Genomic DNA, 17,948 nt, shown 5'->3' with positions numbered 1-17,948 from the left:
CCTGCCCTAAGTTTTTTAACTGCGAAGTTTTTAACTTCATGGAGCTGAAGTATTATTTGTATGGTAATTGTGAAATAGAATTTCACTGCTTGTAATTTACAAAATAGTCTGAGGACAGTGTTTATATTTCCAGGAAAAAAAAACTGCTCCACTTTTTCTGATCTTAGTTTTATTACTTAATATAAAGCACTTGAATAAAATCTGGCACAGAACAGGCACTCCATTAAATCTTTTAAAAAACACTATACATAAAATAGATAAACAACAAGGACTCACATTCATATTAGTGGGACTCACTGTGAAGAGTCAGATGACTGGCAAGTGTCTGTAACTGGCTGCTCTCTGAAGTACCGAGAAACATCCAGAAGTCGAGGACAGGGGCCGGCTCCAGGCTGAGCTGGGAATATGGCAGAAGCTGACCCCTCCAATCACTAATTTTGAAAATTGTCAGACCTACAGAAAAGTGGAATGAGGTGCACCATTCAAGGACATCACACAGCTTTCACCTAAATTCACAGGTTAATTAATATTTTGCTGTCTCTGCTTTCTCTTTTTCTCTCGCTTATGTATACACACATGTATGTATATATAATATGTGTTAGAATGTACAAACACATATGCCAAAGCATTTGTAAGTAAGGTGTAAGCATCACGACCTCATCCCAAATGCTTCCCTATGTGTCTTTTAAGGACCAAGACACGGTCCTTCCTCAGCCCAGTGCTGTCATCACACCCAAGGAGAACAACATGGAAATGTCAAAGGAAGCTTTTCAAAAAGGTAAAATGATGACACTCATCCAAATATAAAACCAACACATGTCAAAGGTTTTACTGAAGTTGTGATCAGTGAGGGACCTGTTAAGATGTCACAACCAGTTCAGAAGAGAAAGAACAGGTACATTTGTAGGTGAGAAAGGTTGAAAGGAAGGAGCCGGTGGAGGCCATGCTGGCTTCTTCATGTCCCAGGGCAAGGATTATTCTTCATCGCTAGCCATCATCTACAACTGAGTGGCTGTACAATAGCTCAAAGGCAACAGAAGGTGCAGAGCCCTGTAGAGTCAGAATGAGACAACCCAGCGGGAAGAGGGTAGCTCAGTGGTAGAGCGTGTGCTCAGCATGCATGAGGTCCTAGGTTCAATCCCCAGTACCTCCATTAAAAAAAAAAAAAAAAAAAAAAGACCAACATTAATTTCCCTCCATCAAAAGATAAGTGTAAAAAAATTTTTTTTAATTAGAATTAAAAAAATGAAAAACTAGGTAACCCTGGGGTTGATTGTGCTCTAGACCAGAGGTTGGCCAACTTTTTCTATGAAGGGCCAGAGAGTAAATATTTTAGGTTTTGCCAGCCGTGTTTGAGTCATTGTTACAACTACTCAAGTCTACTTTTTTTTTTAATTGAAGTATATAGTCACAACAAACAATAAGAAAGATACCATAGATAATCTGTGAAGCAATGAGAGTAGCCTTGTGCCAATAAAACTTTATTTATAAGCCTGGGTGGCAGGCCATGTCCAGCCTACTGGCTGTAGTTTGCTGACCCCACTCTAAAGAATGCGCAGTTTTCCACGGAAGCACAAATTTTCTCCAAAAGATGCAAAAATAAGATGCTCTTATGAGTCGAATTGCATCCCCTTCAAAATTCCTGTATTGTAGCCCTAAGCCCCCAGTCTCTCAGAATGGGATGTATTTGGATATAGAGTCTTTAAAGAGGTGCTTAAAAAAAATGAGGTCATTAGGGAGGGCCCTAGTCCAACATGACTGGTGCCCTTATAAGAAAAGGAGATTTGGACTCTAGACTCACACACGGAGAGGACCAAGTGACCACCTCGGGAGGAGACAGCTATCTACAGGCCAAAGAGAGAAACCTCAGAAGAAATTGTGGAAAAATTAATGTCTGTTGTACAAGCCCCCAGTGTGCGGTGCTTTGGCATCAGCAGCTGAAACCAGCTACCACTTAAGTCTTTCCCTTTTGAAAAGACGGTATCTAATCATGGATCAAGTGAGTGGGATGGACCAATTTCTCACTAAAGTAACTTTGCCAAATGCGCTGTCTTCAAGAAGTGCTTGAAGGTGGAGCGGAGAAAGATTTCGATGTTAAACAGGTCTAGAACTATAACTCCTTCTTCAGTAGCATCCTTGGATTCAAGACTTTTGAAGAGATGTCTGTTTTAACTTGGGTAATCCAGAGTTTCCCAAACTTGGAGTACTTTTTTTTTTAATTATTTTTTTTTTAATGGAAGTGTAGCTGATTTACAACGTTGTGTTAGTTTCAGGTGTACAGCTCAGTGATTCAGTTATACATATACGTATATATATATTCTTTTCCATTATAGATTATTACAAGATGTTTAATATAGTTCCCTGTGTTGTACAGTAGGACCTTGTTGTTTATCTATTTTATATAAAGTAGTGTGTGTCTGTTAATCCCAAACTCCTAATTTATCCTCCCCAACTTTCCCCTTTGGTAACCATAGTTTGTTTTCTACATCTGTAAGTCTATTTCCGGTCTGAAAATAAGTTCATTTTATCTCTCTTTTTTTTTTCTCTAATTCAACATATAAGTGATATGATATTTGTATTTGTCTGGAAGTGCCTTTTTTAAAAAAAAAGATACAAATTTGAATTCTATACTACTCAAGGCTCGCCTCCCAGTCATCTTTACATTCTTAGAATATCTGCTTCATTTTTTGCTCACACTAGTGTTTCTAAAGCATGATCCACTGGTTTTATTATTTAGAATTTTATCTTAAAAACAAACAAAAAACATGGTGCTTGCAATGTCAGCCCTAGGTCACCAGATGGCGCGTGGAGCCCACAGTGCAGGAGCTCCAGCCCGTGGTTCCTCCTAGCGCTGGCCTGAGGCCAGGAGGAAATATGTTACCGTGTCTTCTCTGCCCAGGGCCCTGCAACGTTTTTGCACTTTAGAAAGCTCATGTGTAGAAGAGCATGTGAAACACCATGCGGCACAGCTGTGCTTCTCCCGTCCCGTCCCTCCATCCCTCCGGGGCACACATGAGCAGCGTTTCCCTGGGTCTGAAGAGTTTCAGAGCCCAGTCTCTTGCACAGTTGCTCTCGCTGGAACTGGAAGACGGGAGTACTTAGCTTCCATCCTGAAACCCACAATCCTGCTGAAATAGCATCATTCGGAAAAAGCATCCCAAGTCTCGCTGATGCGGGCAGGCAACCACATTCCCGGAGAGAACACGGACTCTGCAAACACCCTGTTGCTCTGGTATTCTGACAGCGAAAGCGGTGCGGTGTAAGATTTTTATGTAATCACAAACCTCAGCCCTGAGGAGTTAATGATGTTACTCATGCCACTGGGGCATGAAAGTCACCTTTTTGGGTGGTTATTGCTTGCCTGGAGCGGAGGAATGAGCCATAAGGCTGAGGGACGAGGGATGAGGGCCAAAGGACTCAGGCCACCCATGAAGTGAAATAATCCCCCAGAAACGCACTGCCTGGGGTGGGAATGAAAGTCAAGAGAGCGGTCATTCCAGGGCATGTACTAAATATTACCAACAGCCGTTCAGTCTGAAGTTTGCTGGTCTCTCAACACTGCAGACCTCACATTTGGGATGTATTACATAGATACCAGGAAATGACCAAAATCCAATTGTCAAGCTCTGGGCCCTAAGCAGTGAGCCCTGTTCTGATTTTCAGTTCCAATAGCAATCCATAATTAATAACCTAGTTTTTGAATGGAAAGAACATTTCAATAGACGGGTGATGCTTTCAGAAGGGCCTTGGAGAGTTACTGTTCATTTCCTTCTTTCTTTGTCTGAAGTAGGGCCCTGGAAGGGAAGACAGAAGCAATATTCCAGCATATTGTGGCCTACAATTTTGACCCAATCGAAGACTTGTGTGAATAAAGAAAAGCAAACTCTAATATCTACGTTGCCTACTACTTGCCAGGCATTCTTCTCCATTTCTTAAAAGCCCTTTATTATTTAACCCTCCTGACAATAATTTAGCAGTTGGCATTGGCCCAGATTTTCAGCTGAGCAACCTAAGCTCAGAGAGGTTAAGCAGTTTGCCTGAAGTCACACAGCTGGTAAATGTGAAAGTGAGGAGGTGGGCCCAGGGATGTCTGACTTCAAAACCTAGGTTTGTTCTCCTTCACCAAGGCATTTTCTAGACTCACAGAACTTCCATGTTAGGACAGACCTGGGAGATCGTTTAGATTAACCCGCTAAATAATGCAGGAATCTTTTTTTCCACCATTCTCCATAAGTTGTAAGTCTAAATGTGCCTGAAATCAAAACATAAGGCCTAGAAAGAAATAAGAACAAGACTTCAGAATGAAGACAGAGGGCCTAAATAAATGTAATAGATTTTATTTAAAAATTAAATACGTATTTATTTATATATACAGTGTGTGTGCTGTCATTAAAAGAGATTCAGAGGAATGCTACTACCTTAAAACCCCTTCCCAGACCAGAAAGATAAGTTCTGGTAGAAAGCCCTTTCTCAGTACCGGAGACAGTGGACCAGGTGGAGTGAGGGTGGGTGACCGGCCTCAGCCCCAAGACCGGTTGGCGGTAGAGCTGGAAATGGAACTGAATCCTGTGTGTCTGAGCTGTGCCTCCGGGCTGCTCATCCTTGCCGCCAAACACTCAGGCTTCGGTCATGACTAGCTCTGTGTGAATTTGGTGAGGGAACCCAAATCCAGGTTTCAGTTTCCATCGTGTACCAGAAACGTGGCCTCAGATCACTACGAAGTTCCCTGCGGTCTGTGAACCTCCCAGGCAGGTGGAGCTGGCTTCTGCCAGGCACCTGCCCCGCAATGCCAGGAGGGATCTGTGGGTCTGAGTGGGCACCAGGTACAATTCCGCAGGCTCAGTGTCGCTGCGTTCCAGATACATGCTGGCCTCGAATGACACGGGGACACCAGGAGCCTCCGCCAGCCATAGCGCTGTGGAGTCTCTCCCGCCCATCAGGGAGAGAGAGAAAAGGAGGGAATGACTTAGGAGGTGTGCGTACTCATTTGCAAACAAAGTTATGTAAGTTGCTGGTAGATTTATATTGGTAATTAAGTGATAATGGCTGTGTGAAGCTGCTGGAGTTGGAATTCCTGTGAAATACCAGCAGGACTGAGGCCCTTTGGAGAAATGTCTTTTGATTTAGCATTTTCAGAAATGATGTGGGTTTCTCTAGAACTTTATAACCACTGACTAGAAACTCCTGCAAGCAGACTGCTGGGCTGGCCCATCCTTGCAGCCCCCAGAGAAGGACCGTCTCCTGCCCTGGGCTGCTGGGGGAGGACAAGAAGATGTCCTTACAATGGCATGGCCAAGTAGTGATGCTTGGCTTGGTTGTAAACCATCGAGATGCCCTGTACAATCAACTTGAAATGATCCAGTTTAATTAAGGGACCTGGGGGAACTTTAAAGAAACCAGCTTCAAAGACCACCCAAAGACTTTGCAAGAATCCAAGTTGAAATGATTACGTAAAGCAGAAATAACTCCCACCCCTTGCTGGCTGGCAGTGGTGGCCTGATTATCCGTGAGGCTAGGGAAAAGGAATAGAAGAGAAAAATAGTCTCTTAATATCCCCTAAAACATTAAATATATCATAATATATAAAAATACATAATTTTACGTGTTATATTTTAATTATATCTAAGATCTATAAATAAACTATGATATATAAAATATATTGTATATAAGATATGTAAGATACCTATTATAGATTTTTTATTTGATCCCAAATATATTTAAAGTTTTTACTTAAAAATTTTAATGATGTGTAGTTGATTTATGATGTTAGTTTCATGTGTACAGCAAAGTGATTCAGTTATACGCATAAATTTGTGCAGGTAATTTATAGTCATATAAATTATCTTTGATTTAGGGAGAGGCTTACTTATTTACATGTGCACTCTGGTGAGGTGCAGCTCTTTAAAATAAATGGGCTGTGGTTTCCTAATTTTCTCCTTCCCTTGATGGTGGAGGTCTTGATCAATACCTAGTCCTGGGACTAGGAGTGCAGGAAACAGTGCCCACTTACGATGGTTCCACTTAACAGTTTCTCGACTTCATGATGTTTTGAAAACGATATGCATTCAGTAGGAACCATACTTCCAATGCTGAACTGTGATCTTGTTATCGAGTCCAAACTCGTTCTGCTCACTGCATGACAGGCCAGTAACTCGGGAGATGAAGTGTTGGGGCAAGGAATAGCGACTTTTTTGGAAAGCCAGCAGACCGAGAGGATGGCCAACTAATGTGTTGGAGAATCATCCTGCTCAAGTCAGAATATAGGCTTCTTTAATACAAAAAAAAGGGGGGGGGTGTGGTTAGTTGGTGCACACTTCTTGCTGCAGGCATTCTTTGTTCTTGCAGCCATCCACGTGGGCCAGGTCATGGTGTCCCTGTAAACTTCCAACAAAACAAAGGTTTTCTGTATTTTGCAACTTGCCATCTCCACGTAAGTGCAGAAGGGCTAACATCCTTGAAGGTCAGAGCCCCAGGAATAGGCTCTCCTGTCTATTTCAGGCTAAAGGCAACATTGTTTCACAAAAGGAGCAGAGCTAGCAAGACTGAGCCTGGAAAACAGGGCACAGTGGTTAAAACTAAAGGAACAGATCCAATATAGAGTCAGGTTTGTTCTCTACTACAATCTTTTCTCCCAGGCTAGCGCTATGGGGTGCTTTCCTTGACTCTCTGCTGTGATGCTGGGCGGTGAGCCTCAGCTCCCAGTCAGCCCTGCGATCATGGGGGAAACGACCGATACACATACCATTCTGGACCCAGACAAGCATTCTGTTTTTCACTTTCAGTACAGTGTTCAGTAAATTACACGAGATAGTCAACATTTTCTTACAAATCAGACTTTGTGCGAGATGATTTTGCCCAACTGTAGGCTAATGGACGTGTTCTGAGCACGTTGAAGGTGGGTAGGTCTAAGCTATGATGTTCGCTAGGTCAGATGTGTAAATACATTTTCAACTTAGAATATTTTCAATTTACGATGGGTTTATTAGGGATGTAACCTCATCATAAGTCCAGGGAGATCTGTGTTTTGAACGTTCAAGGTGCAGCTTGCTTATAGGAAATACTGAAAAGCTCAGCTGCTTCTCATGTTTGTCCCCTTTCAGGGTTTAAAATGCTCTTTCCATGTTGTGGTCACAGGCGAGAGGGCTTGGGGGCTGTATGTGTGTACATTCCCTGCGGGACAGCAACTACCCAGGCCTGGGTTTTAATTGATGGTGCACCTGGATTCAGCGAGAGAGGCTAAAGGTGGGCGTCTCCCTTGATGTCTTGGGTTGGTACCTGCTGCCAGCATCTATGGACAGACCTTGTAGTGCAGGGACCCAGCGAGGCACAGGAGCACGGCGGGGGCCCGGATCAGGCACTCACTGTCCATGTAGTTTCAAGAGGAAAGGGGGCCAGACAAGTGACACCATTGTGCCCTCAGAGGGGCCCCTTTTGGAGGCTGTGGCAAGTTGCAGAAGTTTAGAGAAAAGAGGAGGTGGTCTTCTGGGTCCTGAGCCAACCTAGGACTAAGGTCATGAGAGAGAGGAGATGGGGTCTGGGGATCAGAGCTTGGATGGGCTAATGCCCTGTCAACACCAAGGGGTCAGCTGGGAAAGGGGCACGAAGGGCTGATGCCAGACGTGCTCATAGACTCACGAGGATACCTATTGTCCTCAAAATTGGAAGAGAAAATTGATAACCATTCTGTCACATGTCTGAAAGTGTAACACGCTAACATACCAGCCAGGACTGAACTCAGCTCCTATGTACTCATCAGTCAGATGGAAGGTGGGAGCTGTGAACATGCCAGGTATAACAGGTGGGGGGTCTGGGGAGGGGGCACAGGGCAGCCCTGGGCCACACAGGAGGATGACTGAGGAGGTGAGGGCACTGGCATCAGAAATGTAAAGGGAGAGAAAATCTGGGAACCGGGAAGACGTCTTGTTTTAAGTGCCTAATTGCTGACGATTTGTGCTCAACCTGGAATGTTGTAGCAATGCACACCTTATCTCTCTGGGGTCTTCCTACAAATACAGGTCTTCTGCTCCCTGATGGCTTAACAGTCCATGTTCTCACAGACTTTCCTTTGTCATTTTCTGGTTGTCATGTTGTTTTCTTGAGACTAAAGTGACATTGGAGAGCTTGAAGGTGATGGATATGTTGAAGTCCCGATCCCCAGTGCCTTTGAATGTGACCTTATTTGGAAAGCGTCTTCACAGATGTGATCAAGTTACAATGTCATGTGGTTGTAGAAGTGCCTTTAATCCAGTAGGACTGGTGTCCTTAGAAGGGGAGAAGAAAGACCCCCAAGACGGACACAGAGGGCTGAAGGCCAGGTGGGGACAGAGGGAGAAGAAACCCTGCAGACACCTCGAGGACTCTCTCCAGCCCTATCCACACCTGGATCCCAGACTTCAAGCTTCCGGAACCACAAGACACAAGTTTGCGTGGTCCAAGCCACCCAGGGTGGGCCCTTTGTTACAGCAGCCTGATTGAAACAATGAGGGGTGCCCTGGGGGGGGGGGCAGTTGAAGCCCCTGTAGTTTGAAATCAGATCTGAATTTGAGTCAAGTTGCAATTATTCACTGGCTGGTGACTAGGGGCAAATTTTTCCCTGAGCCTCATCCTTTCCCGAGACCTCAGTGGCCTGAGAAAGGGGAGTAAGGAGACGAGTCCTGCAGGACTGGCATGATCACTGAATGGGTGATGTCCTAGGTTCAATCCCCAGCACCCCCTTAAAAAAAAAAACAACTCTTGGCCTCTCCCCTCTTACCCTGGAAGTTATTTGCACATAGCTTAGCCCTGAACTCTCCTCTAACTGGACCCTCCTCTAGACTCTTAGCATCCTGAGGGCAGGCAGGGGGCCTACCTCCCTGGGTCTTAGATTCCCTCTGCTGTTTAGCCCACCTCCAGGCACTAGGGGGCGCTGGGTGGCAGCCCTGACCTGTCAAAGCCTTGTCAGCAATTCGGGAGGCAGAGGTGCTGCCTGCAGGTGGTCCCCCACTCACCTGGAGACTTGCCCCTCTTCTAGGTCTGAGAGCTGTCTCGCCCCACATACCTCAGGAAGTAACCAGGTCACCTACCTGCAGCTCGTTTCAGCTCCAGGAGTTTCTGTCTTCCCGAGGTCCCGGCGCCCCCAGCCCTCCTCTGAGCCAGTGGGGTGCCTGCGGCCTGCTTCCTACCTTGTCCCCAGTTTAGTCTCGCTCCAGAAGCTTGGGCAGGCCGGCTGGGTGCTCCCCTGGGCGGAGACTGACATCGGGTCAGACTGGGGGAGGTGGCAGAGGAGGCTCCTTACGAGGACCGCAAATTGGGACCTTTGACAAGAGCAGACGAAGTCTTGCCTGGGACGGAAAGGCACATCTTAGAGAAAGATGCCCGGACACAGCCGAGCAGACCAGGCTTTCAGACAGAGATTCTCAACCCAGAAGAGGCACTGGGGCCATCTCCAGATGTAGCCACACGGACCCGAAAATAAAAGATGCTCGGGTATGCTGAAATTAAAATAGCTGCTGGCTAAGGTTTTTCTCAGTAAAATCCTAAATATGTCCATTGATGCTGAACTTTTGTTTTCTCCCTCCCTTTTTTCATTTCTTCCTTCTTCCCTTCCTCTTTCTTTTCGTCTTTGTTTGCGATTTCCCTAAGCAAGAGCATAAGCCACTTAGGGAGAATGCTGGAAAAGGATTCCTGCATTAATAATTAATTATTCAGAGGATTCCTCTGCATGACCCCCGAGATCCCTCCCAGCTTGGAGACACCCTGAGTCTGAAATGCCTTGGTGAGGAGAACAAATCCAGTTCCTATGCCCAGTTTCCACTCCCAGCTCTCACCTTGACTGGCTGTGTGACTTTGGACAAGCTACTTAATCTCTCTGAGCCAAGCTTCCTCCTCTAAAAACCTGGGCCAATGCCAAGCACCAAATCATGGCTGGAAGGATTAAATGAAAAATTATTGATAAAATATACAGCAAGGATGGAAATGGACGGATGAGTCAGAAAATCTGCGGCTGAGGAAGCTGGGAGGCACCTGCTCAAGGAGAGGAGATGAGGCTCTGGGGTGTAGCATGTGTGTGGACTGAGTAAAGACTGGTGCCCAAAGGACTCCGCACAGATGCACAGAGGAGCTGCTTGGGTCAGCTCACTTCCCAGGACCTGGCTCTGCTTGTCTCCCCATCCTTTTGGACCCTAGGTTCTTGTGATCAACCCAGGTCTGCACCTGGGACTGTTGCCACAATGGTGCAGTCCCTCTGAGGCTGCACAGCCTGGCACATGGTGATCTCTCCTGGGCTTGGCCACCTCTGGCTTGACCGGACTTACCCCACCCCGATTGGGATTTTCTGACTGTTGTTTCCTTTTATTCACGTATCCATTTATTCCACAATCATTTTGGGGGGGAGGCATCCCCAGGGTACCAGGCTCTGTGCCAGGGCTCTGAGAGCCCCCAGCCCTTGTGCCCATCTGTCTGGCCCAGGACCCTGTCACTTGGGTATCACCCTCACCCACCTCAGAACTGTTCCTCTCTCCCTGGGGAGTGGCTGAGCAGCAGGGCGTCCCCAGCCCCCTGCCAGGAGCAAATCTTGACATTGAGTTGATGTGTGTTGATTAAATGAACACATAAGAAAAGGATTTTTTTTAAAAATTACCATCCCTTCCAGATCCCCAGCCCCCTCTCAGACTGATGTCCTCCAAATTACTGGCGCAGTGAGGAGTTAAGCGCAGGTGGCCGGGTGATTGTGCAAAAGCAAGCCTCCCAGCCCTCAGGCAGCTGTTACCAGCACCTCTGTGAGCTTCTGATGTTCAAGTGTCCCTGGGGCTTAAAAACACTAACAGCGGCTCTCTTCCTATTACTGTAATAATACTTAGCACTGGCCTGCCTCCCCACCCCCTACTACAAGGGGGCCCTCACCCCCTGGAGGGGGTGTCCCTTATTAGCACTGCGTTGTTCATGAGCAGCTCAGGGGTGATGGGGTTTGCCTAAGGCACCGTGGCTTTCATCTGAGATAGTCTCTCAGCTCCCGCCCTGGAGGCATATGCTGTCCCCTCCCAGGACAAACATGCAGCCCACAGGGGCCTGGCAGGAGGCGGCTGGGCCACTTACTTCCCCCAAACAAACAAAATCCCTACAGAGAGGAGATAGACCCATCAGCTGTACGTGAAATTGTGAAGCACTAAGTTACAGTTCTGTTGGCTGTCAAAACAGCCAGATTTCCAACAACAGTGGAAAAAATGTGGATGAACACTGTGGAGGTGGGGGATATGAACAGGATACCCGCCTTGTCCCAGGTTTGGAGAAGAAACCTGCCCCAAGCAGGGATGGGTCCAAATCCCCCAGAGTGGTCCAGACCATCCAAAAAGTCTGAAACCTCTCACCTGGTGCCCAGGGAGAAATGAAAAACCCCATGTGCCCCAAAGCATCCCCCATACTGTTCCCCTCCCTACCACAGGCTGAAAGACAAAAAAAAGATTGTTTACAGGGAGAGCCAAGAGGGAAGGGGGCACAGAAAGGGGGAGGCAGCATCTCCGAAGTGGTACTGAAGGAGCCCTGTGTTACCTCCCCATCACACTGAACAGTTCGGCCCTGAGCCCCCCAGGCCCTTCAGAATCATAGCGTGTGGACACCAAAGGAACTAGAAATATTCCAGGCTAATCCTCACCTTTTATAGTCAGGGAAACTGAAGTTCAAAGCATTTAAGTGACTTGCATGAGGCCATGCAACTAGGGAGTGCCTAAGTTATATTTTTAATATTAATCATATTATCAAGATGATTAATAAAGTCACAACAGATGTCAGCATGACAGTTGAATCAGCAAACATTATTCTGCTCAAGGAGAACAGACATGGAAGAAGGAACTCCCAGAAGGAACAAAATCAGGTTAAAAGGCAAAATTTAAAAACGCACAGGAAGGCAAAAGGGGGACTGCATTCAGGTCAGCACTTGGATCTGAAAAGCAAATGCATTTCTTGTTCTCCATGCGTTTGTGGAGTTCTGGGCAATTAGATGCAGTGTGAACTCTGAGTGTTTCATGACCAAACAGGACTCAGGATTCCTGGTATAGTCCCTGAAAACTTTTTGCACCGTCTTATATAAAAACAGAAAAAAAAAAACAAAAAACCCTTATGCCACTTGAATGTGCACTGCCTGACTTCTTTTCCCTAGAAACCGGAAACTTCATCTCATTATAAAGATGCCAGTCAGAGCCGCAAGATGCCGAAAGCAGTGTGTGAGACAGGCGATTCTGGGATGTCGCCTTGAAGGGCAGGCAGGGCTCTTCCCAAGGTCACGGCTGATTTCGGGGGATCTCTCTGGTAAGAGGACGGGGGTGCTGCTCCGGGCATCCGCATGCCCTGTTCTGACTTTCAGCAGCTCTGCGGTTGCTCTGAGGCTTCCTCCGTCTCTGTCCAAAATCCTCCAGGGGCAAAAACTAGGTGCTCAGTTTGACTGAACAATGAGCAAAAGAAAAGTTCCCATTCTGAAACTACCTGCTAATTATTCCAGGGAAGTTCTTCCTGTCAATCTTTTATTAATTATTCAGGGGAAGCGATTCTGTAAAGCAACACACAGTGAAATGGTTCATCTGACATAACTTCTTCCATTTTCTATCCAACTGAAACAAATCCAAAAGCCTCAACAAACAATAAAGTTGAGAGGAAACTAAACTGAATGTTCTCCAAACACACAGCCACATCCTGCACTGAGTCCCCCGGCAGAAGCCCTGCCCGAAGCACAGGCACTGGGTAAAGTCTGTGTCCTGTGCCCTCCCCAAGTGTCTATAATGAAGGACGGATTCCAATTCTAATACATGACCGAATACGCTTTAATGACTATGAGTCAGAATACTGCAGAGTCTTAAATATATATTTAAAAGATTTAAAATGCTATAAATTATAGATGTTTACATTATAAACCACTATTATACAGGAAACTTGAAAAATAAATATGATTTGCTATCATGGTATTAGGTAATTACACAATTATTATCAATTCATGTCATCTTACTGTATCTGTTTGGTACATATTACAGGTTATCTTAACTATGGATACTGGCGTTATCTTACTATTAAGGTTATCCTACTATTTCTAATTCTTCTGTGATTTTTCTCCTTTGCCTCACTAACTTTCTTTCCTGACAGATACGTATACACACCTTACCCATACGTAACTTTTTCTAATTGACTTCAATCACATGAACATTTGTGAGGCAAAGAGAGACAGTAACAAAACTGGGTTTTTTTTTAATTTCAGCTTTACTGAGGTCCTGAGGTACAAATAAAATAGTAATGTATTTAAAATGTACAATGTGATGATTTGATACATGCATATGCATTATGAAAGGATTTCCGCAATTCAGTTGATTAACTCATCCATCATCTTACACATTTTACTCTTCTTCTTTTTTTTTCAGGGGGGAGAAAACTTAACTTGAACCCTCTCAGCAAATTTCTATTATACAACACAGTATTTATCAACTATAGTTACAATACTTGACACTAGCTCCTCAGATCTTTTTCATCTTATAATTGAAAGACTGTGCACTTTGACCATCTTCTCCCCATTTTCCTTCCCCCCTGCACCAGCCCTGGTGACCACCATTCCTCTGTCTGTTTCTGTGCAATCAACATTTTTTTTCTTCTTTAGATGCCACATATCAGTGATCCCATGCAGTATTTGTCTTTCTCTGTCTGGTTTATTTCACTTGGCATAATGCCCTCAAGATCCATCCATGTTATTGCAAATGGCAGGATTTTCTTCTTTTTAAAGGCTGAATAATATTCCATTGTGTGTATATGTGTGTGTGTGTGTGTGTGTGTGTACCACATTTTCTTTATCCATTCGCCCATCGAAGGACACTTAGGTTGTTTTCATGCCTTCGCTGTTGTGAATAATGCTGCGACGAATATAGGTGTACAGATCTCTCTTTGAAATAATGATTTTGTTTCTTTTGGATGTATATCCAGGAGTGGGATTACTGGATCATTTGGCAGTTCTATTTTTAATTTCCTGCGGAATGTCCATACTGTTTTGGATAGCATCTGTACCAGTTTGCCCCAACTGTGCACAAGGGTTCACTTTGCTCCACATCTTCACCAGCATTTGTTATCGCTTATCTTTTTGATACTGGATATCCTAACAGGTGTGAGGTGTTATCTCTTTGTGGTTCTGATTTGCATTTCCCTGATGGTTAGAGATGTTGAACATCTTTTTATGTACCTTTTGGCCACCTGTATGTCTTTTGGAAAATGTCTGTATAGGTCTTTTGCCCATTTTAAAAATTGGGTTGTTTGGGGGTTTTTTGCTGTTGAGTTATATAAGTTCCTTGTATATTTTAGATATTAGCCCCTTATTAGGTATGTGTTTGCAAACATTTTCTCCCATTCTATAGGTATCTTTTCTTTTTGTTGACGGTTTCCTTTGCTGTGCAGAAGTTTTTAGTTTGATGTCATCCCATTCGTTTCTTTTTGCCTTTATTGCCTTTGCTTTTGGTGTCAAATAAAAAAAAAAAATCATTGCCAAGACTGACAGCAAGGAGCTTTTATTCTTTATTTTCTTCTAGGAGTTTTATGGTTTCAGGTCTTATATTCAAGTCTTTAATCCATTTTGAGTTGGTTTTTGTATACGGTATAAAATAGGGGTCCAGTGCCATGTTTTGCATTAGGAGATTCAGTTTTCACAGCACTGTTTATTGAAGAGGCTATCTTTTCCTCACTGTGTATTCTTGGCTCCTTTGTCAACAATTAACTGGCCATCTTTGCAGGGGTTTATTTCTGGACTCTATTCTGTTTCATTGATCTACATATCTGTTTATAATGCCAATACCATACTTTTTTTTTTAACACCTTTATTGTGGCATGGTTCCTATACAGAAAACTACACATATTTCAGATATACACTTTGATGAATTTTGATGGATGTATATACCAATGAAACCACTACCACAATCGAGATAGCTAACATTTCCATCACTCCCCAAGAGGTGCAATTTTCAAATTTCCAATTTATCCCTTCCCACCCCATTTCCCCCTAGTAACCATGAGTTTGTTTTCTATGTCTGTGATTCTATTTCTGTTTTGTAAATAAGTTCATTTGTGTCCCTTTTTTTAGAGGCCACATATGAGTGATATCATATGGTGTTTTTCTTTCTCTTTCTGGCTTACTTCACTTAGAATGACGATATCTAGGTCCATTCATGTTGCTGCAAATGCATTATCTTATTCTTTTTTATGCCTGAGTAGTATTACATTGTAAAAATATATATATGATACATGTATATGCATGTATGTAAAAAAGTAAATATATATATATATATATATTTATGCCAAATCTTGTTTATCCAGTCATCTGTCGACAGACAATACCATACTGTTTTGATCACAATAGCTTTGGTTTTTGAAACTGACATTTGGTTTTATTGTGCCAAGGACATTACAGATGGCGGATTTTGTTGACACCTGCAGGGAACGAGTGCCCCATCTGCTCAGGCTGCTCCCATTCCCCACACTCAAATCCTGGGTGGTGGCCATGATCCTCAAAGGTGCCCCCACCCCAAAAAGAGTAGTGATGGTGGTGGAACCATAAGGAATGCAGCGAGGTCAGTCTCATTGTCCAAAAAGCCCACTTGAACACCTGCCCCCTCTTGTCCCTGCCCCTGGCTCACGCTCTAGACCCTGCCCACCTCCACAGAGCTGGAGGCCAGGGACAGCAACCACATCTTTGTGCCCCCTCTGTGCCCCATGGCCTGCCTGCCCCCAAACCAGAGATGCCGCCTTCATAGAGCCAATGCTATTGTCTACATCACTTTTTGATTGGTTGATTTTATAAGATAAAAGTGCATTTTAATAAAGAAAAATTCAACATTGAAGGCTCAGACAATTTTGGGGGTACTGGGAAGGGGATATACCCACTTCTTCCTCCCACCTCCCTGCCATCACTGTGGAGGTGGGGTGACAGTTTTCTGATCTTGGAAGGAATTGAGGGCAGGGAGACTTCCCTCTGAATGTCTCTCCTCAGGGGCTGCCTGGCTGCCAGTCGGTTTGTCTCTGTGTGCCTCTCACCTACCTTCAGCACCCTTGCCCGAGTCCCCTGTGGAATGCAGGGATGGTGCCGTGCAGGGGGCAAGAGGGCACATCAGCTGGCGAAGAGACAGTTGGTGGTTGTGGTGGCAGCGATGAAGGGTGCGTGGGGGTGGACCAGCCAGAGGGAAGCAGGGAAGGAAAGGAGGGAAGAGAGGGAACAAGGAAGAAGGTGAAGGGGAAGAAAGCCAAAGAAGGTGGGGTGGCACTGGAGGGCAGGAGTGGTGGGGGTTGGGAGACGGTCTCCAGTCTCTGGGTCTCCATCAACTCTTGTCTGGGGGTGGGTCTCTGTGCACTTTGTTTCTCTTCATACTGTCTACGTATTCCCGTTGGGACACTGCCAGCACCGAAGCTAGGGTCTCATCATCCCAGTCGCTCAGACCGAAGGCAGAAGGGGACATCTGCTGAATGAGGGCCTGGCACTCCAGAGCAGGGTAGAGGCACATGAGGGGGGAAGTAGCCCGGTTGGCCCCTGTTGAGAACTGGCGGCTTCTATCTGGTGCACAGGGTGAAGGAGGTTTGGCAAGAGCTAAGACAGTGCCTGGGGAAGGGGCCTGATGCCCAGCTCGGCATCAGCTCAGGGTGCTCAGGAGACGAGGCTGAACTCCACTACCATGGGGACCAGATGGGTCACTCCTCCAGGCCACTGGAGGCTGCTGCAGTGGCAGAACTGCATGTGGCACTGGCTTTCCAGGGCTGGCTGGGGCCACGGACTTGGCAGGCCTGTTTCTCTTGATCCCTCAGCCACTGCAGGTAGGACTCCCGAGCCACCTGCTCCTCAATGGCCTCGTTTGTGGCCTGCTTCTTGTCTTGCAGCATCTGCTGTTCAATCTATGACTCCTCCGATGTTTTTATGGCATTCTTCATCAAGGACTGCTCTGCAAACCCTGGTTTGAATGATGGCAGGCCCGGTCCCACGCCAAAGGTGGCCTTGTTAGGATTCACCACTGAGTTGTAGTGGATATTCCGATGGTAGCTGACACGGATGGGTTCATCCGCATTTTGCTGGATGCCATGGAATGTGTTGATCAGTTCTGTGCTGCATTGGTACACCTCCACAGGCCGGCTGAACATCTCTTCCTTGGCCTGCATCTCAACGTGGTTGCCATGGCAGTTGTTCTTCCGCTGCCGGTTGATGTAGGTGGTGAAGTACTCTGTGACGTAGTTGGAGAGGGAGTCAGCATTCTTCATCAGATAGTCCACGCAGTGCTTCTGTCCAACCTCATGCATGTCCTGGTCTCCATAAACCTAGTCGGCTACGGCCAGGAAGAGAGAGGCGCCGTCCTCCTTCATCTGCTTGATGATGAAGCCCTGCTTGTCTCCCAGGGCCTTTTCAAAGCAGCGCTCCTGCTGCTCCGCCGGGGGCGGGGCCCGTGGCCTCGCGAGCTGCAGCCGCTTCATACCCGCCCTCGCTGCTGGAACCTGCGCCGGCCTCCTCCGGCTCCGGACTGCCCTGCCAGCCGCGCCCGCCCCAGGGGCTTGCCGCCGCCGCCTGCTGTGGCCGGGCCCCGGGCAGCAGCCGCCCTCGCCCGCCTCCACGCCCGCCGCCGCTGCACCCACCGCGTCCCCCCCCCCCCCCCGGGCCACCGCCGGGGCCCCCGCCAGGGGGGAGGAGAGGCCTGCTGTGGGCGGGGGCGGGGCCCGCTCCGGCGCCGGGCGGCACGGCCAGCGCCCAGCGGGGCAGCAGCCCAGGCAGCGGGCCCTGAGGCGGTGGCGAGGCCCGGGGACGGGCCCCCACGGCGCCCGCGTCACGGTCGCGATCCCCGCCGCGGAGCTGGGCCGAGCACAGCGGGGCCCGGGAGGCGGCGGCGGCGGCGGCGGCGGCTGCTGCTTACTGGTGGGGTCGGCAGGCGGTGGCGGCGACTTCTTTTGGGGGAGAATACTCACCGTGGCAGCACCGAGTA

The 17,948-nt window shown here is 46.6% G+C and overlaps 1 pseudogene; it reads right to left on the bottom strand.

The window, feature by feature from the left end:
- Positions 1-12,818: 12,818 nt before the first annotated feature.
- LOC105075234 (OTU domain-containing protein 5 pseudogene) lies at positions 12,819-17,589 on the bottom strand (annotated as a pseudogene).
- Between the last annotated feature and the right edge of the window lie 359 nt (positions 17,590-17,948).

The sequence above is a fragment of the Camelus bactrianus genome, chromosome 11 (assembly GCF_048773025.1).
Source record: "Camelus bactrianus isolate YW-2024 breed Bactrian camel chromosome 11, ASM4877302v1, whole genome shotgun sequence".
In the NCBI taxonomy this organism is placed as follows: Eukaryota; Metazoa; Chordata; class Mammalia; order Artiodactyla; family Camelidae; genus Camelus; species Camelus bactrianus.
This window is presented reverse-complemented; position numbering and strand designations above follow the sequence as displayed.